The 10,000-nt window shown below is 37.5% G+C and overlaps 1 long non-coding RNA gene across 2 annotated transcripts in view; it reads right to left on the minus strand.

The window, feature by feature from the left end:
• The window catches only part of LOC137635451 (uncharacterized), a 137,536-nt gene that overhangs the window by 118,675 nt on the left and 8,861 nt on the right, over positions 1–10,000 (minus strand). For both annotated transcript variants that reach the window (XR_011042679.1, XR_011042678.1), the window contains exon 2: positions 9,376–9,397. This is a non-coding gene — a long non-coding RNA (uncharacterized lncRNA). The remainder of the gene's footprint in view (positions 1–9,375; positions 9,398–10,000) is intronic.

Here is a 10,000-nt window from a genome sequence, read left to right on the forward strand (position 1 = left end):
CAGGGCATTGTCCTGCTCGATAGGGCACTGTCACTGTTCCATGCCTCTGCCATTCATGAGTGGCCTTTAAAACTTTAAAACCTTCAAAAAAATCAGTTAATACCTTCGGTGGCAAACTGAGAATCCAATAGCAGAAAGGTGATTATATTAAATGAATAAAACATGAAATTCTAAAACTCGGCCTTATTATTATTATTATTATTATTATTATTAATTGCTAAGCTACAACCCTAGCAGAATGCTATAAGCCCAGGGGCTCCAACAGGGAAAATATCCCAGTGAGAAAAGGAAACAAGGAAAAAATAAATATTTTAAGAATATTAAAATAAAAATCTCCTATATAAACTAAAAACTTTAACAAAGCAAGAGGAAGAGAAATTAGATAGAATAGTGGTGCCCGAGTGTACCCTCAAGCAAGAGAACTCTAACCCAAGATAGTGGAAGACCATGGTACAGAGGCTATGGCACTACCCAAGACTAGAGAACAATGGTTTGATTTTGGAGTGTCCTCCTCCTAGAAGAGCTGCTTACCATAGCTAAAGAGTCTTTTCTGCCACTGTTGGAGCCCCTTGTCTTATAGCATCCTACTTTTCAAACTAGGGTTGTAGCTTAGAAAGTCATAATAATAATAATAATAATAATAATAATAATAATAATAATAATAATAATAATAATAATAATAGTGTCACAAAACTAAAAGAAACCAACAAGGACGAAGATTGAACAGCTGATCGACTCAACCCAGCATTCTAAAAAGTAAAGGCACTCTCCAGGCAACTGATGCCCTCCACATAAAGTTCTTGAGCTCATATAGCATGTATAACAAGAATAGCCGAGACATTACTGAATGAACAGATGAAAGCAAGCTAGTGTACAAGCAAGTAAGCTTACGTTCAAACCTACTAATGCTTCGAGCTGATGCACTCGAAGTATAATCCCACCTGGATAAACTAAAAATAACTTTATTCATATGAAATATTTTACGTTGCTCCAAGAAGACATGCTTGAGAGAAGACCATGGGAAATCAGCAAGTAACTGAGTATCTTGGCAATAGATTGTGGAATAGAACGCCTGTCAAATATCTTTTTTTCCCCTTTTTTTTTTATCTCCAAGAATTTAAATCCACGAAATAAAACTGCAATGAACATCTTAAAACTTTCCCCCACTTCGTTCCCTCGTGTGGCTGGTGGTACGGTAACTCTAATTAGCTAAGATTTCAGAAGAACCTAATGTTATTCCTACGAATCTACTTTGAAAACTTAATGGGTCCCACTTCACATGAAAAACTTCCGGCCATGTTGCAGAGTTTAAGTTTTGTTATCGAGCAAAATCCAGCTTCTGGCCACTAGGGCCACGCAATCTACGACCAATATTCTATGGACATGTCTACAACAACATGAATATTATACTGGTTATGAAACAGCAATATAATTCTTTTAAACTAAAAGCAAACCAGCCACTCTGAAACCCAGGCAATTTGTTTATCGTGTACAATACATTCTTTAAGCATCTGCAATATGTCATAGCCCGTTCTTATTGTCAAATTCTGCCAATTATAACATTAAAAATATTCTTCAGGTTCTTAAGTCAACACGATTTGTTGGCATATGTGCGCATAAGAAAATCTCTTTCTTTGTACATACAGTTTTGATAAATTGGAAAAAATGCTACCTTACTAAGCATTCAGTTAGTTCAATCAACTAATGGGTTATACTCATCATCATCATATCCTCCAACACATCTTGCCACAAAGGGCCTCGGTTAGATTTCGCCAGTCGCCCCTATCTTGAGCTTTTTAATTCAATACTTCTACATTCATCGTCTACGACTTCACCCTTCATAGTCCTCAGCCATGTAGGCCTGGGTCTTCCAACTCTTCTAGTATTTTGTGGAACCCAGTTGAAAGTTTGGTGGACTAAACTCTCCCAGGGAATGCAAAGAGCATACCCTAAACATCTTCATCTACCCCTCACCATGATCTCATCCACATGTGGCATTCGAGTAATATCTTATAGTTTCATTTCCAATCCTGTCCTGCCATTTGACTCCGAATATTCATCTGATGGATTTGTTCTCAAATCTACTAAATCTATTGGAGATTGTTTCATTGTCATACCATGACTCATGGGTTATCCTGTCAAGGGGTAAATCATCTCTTACTAATTTTGGTCTCCTTTTATTTTGCAACTTTCCAAATAGCACTTCGAGCTAAGTAAGATATAGCAGCAAGAGTCACTTCCAATAATAACACGGTTGATCTCCTATTCCCAAGGTAACATTCATCTAAATATTTCTTTACAGAAGCAATATTTCAAAGATAATATATCCATTGATTCATACAAACTCTAATCTTAATCAAGACTAAATTGTCGACAATGTTCATTTATTTTTCTTCATCACCATAAATAAAGTTTAATTTAATTTTTGTTTGCATTGTTTAAATGTCAGGATTAGAAATGAAACTATGAGAGATTACTCGAGTGCCATATATGGATGAGATCATGGTGAGGGATAGATGGAGATGGTTAGGGCATGCTCTTTGCATTTCCCAAGAGAGATTAGTTCACCAAACTTTCAACTGGGCTCCAGAAGGCCCTAGAAGAGTTCTAAGACCCAGGCTTACATGGCTGAGGACTATGAAGAGTGAAGTAGGAGCTGATGAATGGCGAGGACTATGAAGAGTGAAGTAGGAGCTGATGAATGGCGAAGTATTGATTCAAAAGCTCACGATAGAGACGACTGGCGAAAAATAACCGAGGCCCTTTGCGTCAATAGGAGTAGGAGGAGATGATGATGATGATGTTTAAATGTCATTCATTAAATTATTCATTTACACTAGTCAAAAGGTAGTTAAATTTTCAGTTGTAATTTCAATGTCATTCATGTTAAAGTAAACTTGTGTATCATCCCCAAATTAGATTGAAATAACTAAGTTCATGCCTCTGTAGAACTTATGATAAACCAATAATATGAATATATACAAAATAGCATTAGACTGGATTCATTGATTTGGTCTTAATGCCTGGCACTGGGTCCTGGAATGCCGTTCAGGGCCCTAGAGCAGCTTGGAAATTCCCCAGATAAGTATAGAGTTTAAAGGTCACTTATGAATGGCAGAGGCAAGGGACAGAAACAGTACCTTAGAGACTGACCATATACTCGTATACATATGATCAGTGAAAACTAGGACCAGGGAAGGCCAGGCAATGGCTGCTGATTATTCAGCAGGTAGACCTACAGGCTCCTCCAAATCTCCCCATCCTTGGCTCACATGGATGGTGAGGTTGCAGACACTACTAGAAGCTGTCAAGCCTGACGGATTTCGAGCCCCAGTCCAGCAGATTCTCAGACAGGATAGTTTTCAACAGGTTACCAGAATCCAAGTTATAGGATTGGACTGAACACACTATTCCTAATATGATTACCTTTCGTAGCTCTTTGAAAACAAAGGTTGTGGTGGTCTTATTGGTAACGTCCCTGACTGATGAACGCCAGACTGGGATTAGTCCCCCGCTCAAACTCGTTAGTTCCTTTTGTCGTTGCAACCTCACTATCCTTGTGAGCTAAGAATGGGGGTTTGGTTGAGCCTATAGTTCTACTTGCTGAGTCATCAGCAGCCATTGCCTGGCCCTCCTTGGTCCAAGCTTGGGTGGAGTGTGGGTTTGGGCGCTGATCATATGTATATATGGGTCAGTCTCTAGGGCATTGTCTTGCTTGATATAGCAATGTCACTGTCCCTTGCCTCTGCCAATCATGAGCGATCTTTAAACCTTTAAGCCACCAAATAAATAATGCCATTGTAGGGATATTGATGACGCTGTCTTGAAAGACATCTAGAATAACAATTTGTTCTAACCCTCAACAGTCATGTCAATGTAGCAATAAAACTATTAATTGATCTACATTGGCTACCAGTAAAGGCAAGAAGTATTTACAAGATATGTCCTATTAAAATCAAATTGCATAAAAGAATTATCAAATGGCTTTCACATCGACACTTCTATGACTTTAAGACATGGCGTAGATCGTCATAGATGGAATGAGCCGAGATGCAATTTAAATATTGATTTTAGAGCGTTCGCATCTTGTGCAACAATAATCTATCATAAGCTGCCTGAAAATCTCAAGAACTGAAATTCCACAGAGCTTTAAGAAGAAAATAAAAACCCACTTATTCACTGAATGCTACGACTTAAATGAAAAGTGCATCAGACAAGAATATAGATGTTAACTAAAATATGTACGAAGGAGGCCCTATGAAGAGCTGCACCAGCAATGGAGTTGGGCCTTGAAGACTATTCACAAGTAACACAAGTAAGTAACAAGGATGTAGGCACATCTAGGTCTCAATCCAGCATTTGAGGTTGAAGGGGAAGCATAGTTTGAAGGCTTCAATTTCGACAAACTCTCTCGAAATCTTAAGTTTGGAGCTAAATTACAACAGGAAAAGGAATGAATAATTCCATATATTACACAAGACAAAATACATTTTAATACCGTCTGGAAAAACTGGAAAACGTCAATCGCAGTGAAATAGAATAATAAGATTCACTTACGAAGCCAAAATGATTTTCCCATTGAGAGTGCTCGCCAGCAAACAGCGAACTTCTAACTCTGAGACTAAGTTACCCACCCAGATGGGGGTGTTGTGGTGGGGGAGGGGGTAAGGATCCATTATCATTTTTAAAACCATTACAAACTAGAAAAACAATCAGAGTGCAGACTTCCGCCACGGCAGCTTATTTCTCGAAACCAGCTCGACTTTTCCAGAATCAATTTAGATTGTAGTAGTTGTTTTTGGGTCGATTTTCACCTTTGACCCAAGACTTTTAAAGTTTAATACCTTCCACGTCTCAACATAACAATCCCTGAAAGTTTCACTACTCTGAGTAAAATTCTGGCTAGAATGTTGTTCACAAACAAACAAACGGACATACAGGGGCGAAAACATAACCTACTCCCATGTTCGTTGGCGGAGGTATAAGACAAAGATAATAGCCCGTCGAGTAGTTTTGACGTAATCCTGTCCACAGACAAACAGACAAATAAATAAACCGACTCGATTTTATAACCACCTTGGCAGAGATAACAAGACACCCCATGACTGTTTTAGAAGAAAACCACGAATATTGCAATATGAAAAACACATCTAAGATCACATACGTCACCTGGAAACACAAACATGATTTAACGTAGACAAGTATTTTAGAATTTAGTTCCTGAAGAGTAATTTCAAATAAAGATTAAAACTATTATATGGTGTCACTGACGACATTCCCCAGATGTGAAACCAGTGCTTTGGTACGAACAGTTTAAAGCCTTAAAGGTATAATGGCCGCTCATGAATGGCAGAGGCAAGGGACCGTGACATTGCCCTATCAAGCAGGACAATGTCCTAGAGACACCATATACACATATGATCAGCACTCAAGCCCCCTCTCCATCCAAACTGGGACTAGGGAGAGCCAGGCAATGGCTGCTGATGATTCAGCAGATAAGACTTCTAGGCTCCCCCAAACCCCTATCCTTAGAGCACAAGGTTGGTGAGGTTGAAGCGACCAAAGGAACTAACAAGTTTGAGCGGGACTCGATCTCAAATCTAGCGATCATCAGGGAAGGACGTTACATTGCCAAATGTGAACATTCAATTCATTTGTACGTCAAGTTAGACTGAAATGGACGCAGAGAGAGAGAGAGAGAGAGAGAGAGAGAGAGAGAGAGAGAGAGAGAGAGAGAGAGAGAGAGAGAGAGAGTGAGTAACAAATGAGAAGGAGAAGGTATTGAGAAGAGTGAATCAGGAGAAATCACTTCTAAAAGTAATAAGGAGAAGGCAGATGGAATTCCTGGGACATGTAATAGGAGGAGAAAAGATCGAACCTTTGTGCCTTACGGAAAAGATAGAGAGGGGAAGACCAAGAGGCCGGCAAGGGAAACAGTTTCTGGACAGCTTACTGGAGGTGGTAAATGAGACTGTAACAGCTGAACAATTCATATAGAGAGCTAGAGACAGGACCAGGTGAAGGCAATTCACAGCCCACGTCCAGGATATGGTACCTAGATAGATAGATAGATATATAGATAGATATATAGATATATAGATAGATAGATAGATAGACTGTAATTAGACAGATATAGGTAAAAGTTTAGTCATTAATGAGCTAACGAGGCGTTTATACGTGTCCGGTAATTCATTATGAAGTAAAAACATTGTAGTTTTAATACAAAACAAATCATTTAGATTTTCAGTCTTCCCAAGAATATTTTCTAGGAAAAATAAGTTTAAAAAAAACGCCTTATTTTGACATGTCTTTTTTCACGGCAATTTCCTGCTTCTCTTTAAACTGAATTTCAATGTCTAGTTGGTAAAGACTCCCTTGAGACCTAATCTAAGCTTCTCATTCCATCAAACACTTGTTTAATTGCATGAGCTGACATAAGGATGATTTAATCTAAACCTATAAATAATCTATTTCTGGGAATACAATCTACGGATCATATATATGTCAGAATGTTTCAAATGATTATAAGGTTACTACCTTCAAATAATTAGTTAGAGAGAGAGAGAGAGAGAGAGAGAGAGAGAGAGAGAGAGAGAGAGAGAGAGAGAGAATGTTCAAAGGATATAGATGTAGCCGATTACAAACATAAGCCCTTTCATTAGCAAAATACAAAGTTTGAAATCTCTGTGATAACGATGTCCAAACTTATGGCTGATTGCGTAAATTGGACATTTTGCTTGACCGTGACCTTGACCTTTCAAAATTTAATCATTTCCAGCTTTTTACATAACAGTTTATAACGGCAAGTTTCATTACTCTACGCTTAAAATTGTGGCCAGGAAGCTGTTCACACATAGAGAGACAAATAATTAGTGAGAGAGAGAGAGAGAGAGAGAGAGAGAGAGAGAGAGAGAGAGAGAGAGAGAGAGAGAGAGAGAGAGAGAGAGAGAGACCGTCAAGGTAGGTACCAGTCATAACCGAATTAAACTAGAAAAACACTATTACGTGAATTAGACATTTTGCTTGACCGTGACCTTGACCTTTGTCCTTGACCTTCCAAAATGTAATAATTCACAGCTTGTTACATATCAGTTAATACCTGCAAGTTTCATTACTCTACGATTAAAATTGTGGTCAGGAAGCTGTTCACATACACACACAAAACCGAACAGAGGATAAAACATAACCTCATTCGAACTTCCTTGGCGTAGGTAATTAAAACAATCTTTGCGTAGGTAATTAAAACAATCTTTTACGACATTTCATCGCCCCCAACAGTTTTCAAAATCTTAAACACTTGAGAAGTGTCAATTTTTTCTCCAAAATCTTATCAGAATATGTTTAAGTTAAATATCGACTCGTTTGTAGGAAAATACGGCCTTCTGATTTCATGAATGGCTTTAAAAAGGAATATGGGCCTAGAACCAGGCACTGGTAGGCTAATGTTTCCGTTTATCTCTTTACCAACAACTACGATTAAACACTAGACTGTAATGCTCTCAAAAACAGAAAATGACTGTCGAGCAATCTCAGATTTGGAACTTATCACGTTAAAAAAAAAAGACCATTTTGTCAAAAAAAAAAAAAGAAAAAAAAAAAAATCTTCGCCAATTTAAGTCTTTTGTAAGAAAATCGCTACTTATTCAAATTATTAATTGTGGAAAGTCATAAAAATTCGAGAAAGCGTCAGAAAAATCAACCTGAAAAGTATATGCTCTTACCCCTATTAAAGGTTTAAAGGACGCTCATGAATGGTAGAGACAAGGGACAGTGACATTGCCCTATCAAGCAGGACAATGCCCTAGAGACTGACTACATATAAACAAGATCAGCACCCAAGCCCCATCTCCACCCAAGCTATGACTAAGGAGGATCAGGCAATGGCTGCTGATGACTTGGCAGATAGACGTATAGGCTCCCTCAAATCCCCCAATACTTAGCTCACAAGTATGGTGAGGTTGCAGAGATCAAAGGAACTTAAGGCCCGTTTACTCGGGGATAGTTTACTCAGCAAACCATCCCTGAGCGGGACTCGAACCCCAGTCCGGGGAACACCAGCCAGGGACGTCACCACATAGGCCAACCACAACATAGTTAAAAGAGCTTGTTTAAAAACCTGGACCTTCTTTTCCCGAGTCTATGACCGGAATGAACCTTTTACTGACGAAAAACACATCTCTCGACAAGCCCTTAGAATTCCCCTAAATAAGATTTAACAATTTTATCAGCAATAATCAGTTGACACACTTGCATTTCCTATAATATAAAACGTATTGACTTTTCATAAATACCTTTATGATACCACAAACATTAACAAAATATTCAGAGCTTACATGCGTTTTGATTTCAATGTGACCTATTAAGATATATTTGTAAACCTATAATTATGTTGAATATCATAGTAATTATATATTAATATGAACTAACCTTACATATTGAAGACAAATTTCAATTGTATTTAAAATTATTAAAAACTAATTTAACATGTTGAAACCAAATTTCTATTGCTTTAAGTATAATAAACTAATCTCACATATTGAAGCCAAATTTCAATTACTGAATATTTACCTATATATAAAACAATTGTTAAATTCTGAGGGACCATTAAATTTTCCCTCTCCAATAATCCAAGACACATTGGATATTGACCAGGTACCCAATTTTATGTCCTGAACAGCAAAAATCCACGATTTGTGGACAAACAGCAAAAATCCACAATTTGTGGACAAATTCCCCAAAAGTGGGGCCCTTGGTCGAAGATTGACTTTAGCCAATCAGAGACCTCCACTATACTCTGCATTTCCATTTATATTGTGTTAAGGCAAGGTGACCGGCTTCAGTTTCATCAGAATAGATACTCACCAGAACGTCAGCCGGGTAAGCCTAGCACCCAACTTAAGTGCTCAACCACAGCAGTGGCTTCTCCAGTAAACACCTTAAATTCAATAGTCCCGGTCTGGGATAGATGTTGCCATGCTATAGGCGGATACTTTACCACTGTAATAGCCAGTATAAACAATTTAATATCTAAAATACATAGACCTATTATAACCGAGTCTAAAATTCTTACGTTACAAGAGAAGTATTGAAATCTACGCAACCAACCAGTCAGTACTGATGCCACATGCTTGCGTTACATTAAAGGAGCTGATATCCTTTAATATGTACCACCGCCAGGTTTCCACATGCAGACGTCACCAGCCAGGAGACATAGAAGGATATTTAGATTTACAGAATACAAGATGTATTAATAAATGAGAAGCAAACTTGTTTTTACATCGGCTTCGTGTCTCCTGGGGGGACCATCATTAAAGACTGGATTTCTTATTAACAAAATTTCCTAGCTTTTTAAAAGTCTCGGTAATACCCTCTTACCTGTTTCTGTCAATCACACCATCTGCAAAAGAGAAAAATATATAATTAGTATCAAATATGAAACTGACAATGATCAGCAAATTTTCAATGGATAATATCCCACTTAACATAACTAATAATGATTTAAGTTAAGGAAAAATAATTATCTTCTTGATTTCTCTGAGTTACGTTAAGGTAGATCTGATAACTGATAAAGACTAAATGATATAATTCTTCAAATATTTGAGATTGAAACTTTCAACTTTTGTACGTGACATAAACCTTCTGCAAGTAACATTGTTAAGTTATTAGGTAAGTAGATAAGTAACCAATTAAGTAAGTATGTATGTAGCAAATGAATTAGGTAGATAAGTAACCAATTAAATATATATGTAGCCAATGAATTAAGTAGATAAGTAACCGATTAAGCAATAAGACAGATTAATTTGAACCTGTTGTAGTATCGTAAGAAATACAAAAATAATAAAGACCAACACCGTTTAAAAATCGATCTAATTTGGCAGCCAGTTCATCAAGATGTGATTTCAAATGATCATTCACTTTTCAAGATCATTTAACAAAATGAAAAATTGAAGCGATGTATAACAGAGGGTCACCGTCACCGAACAGTCAATAAATCATATTA

Source organism: Palaemon carinicauda, unplaced genomic scaffold (genome assembly GCF_036898095.1).
Source record: "Palaemon carinicauda isolate YSFRI2023 unplaced genomic scaffold, ASM3689809v2 scaffold126, whole genome shotgun sequence".
Taxonomy (NCBI): Eukaryota; Metazoa; Arthropoda; class Malacostraca; order Decapoda; family Palaemonidae; genus Palaemon; species Palaemon carinicauda.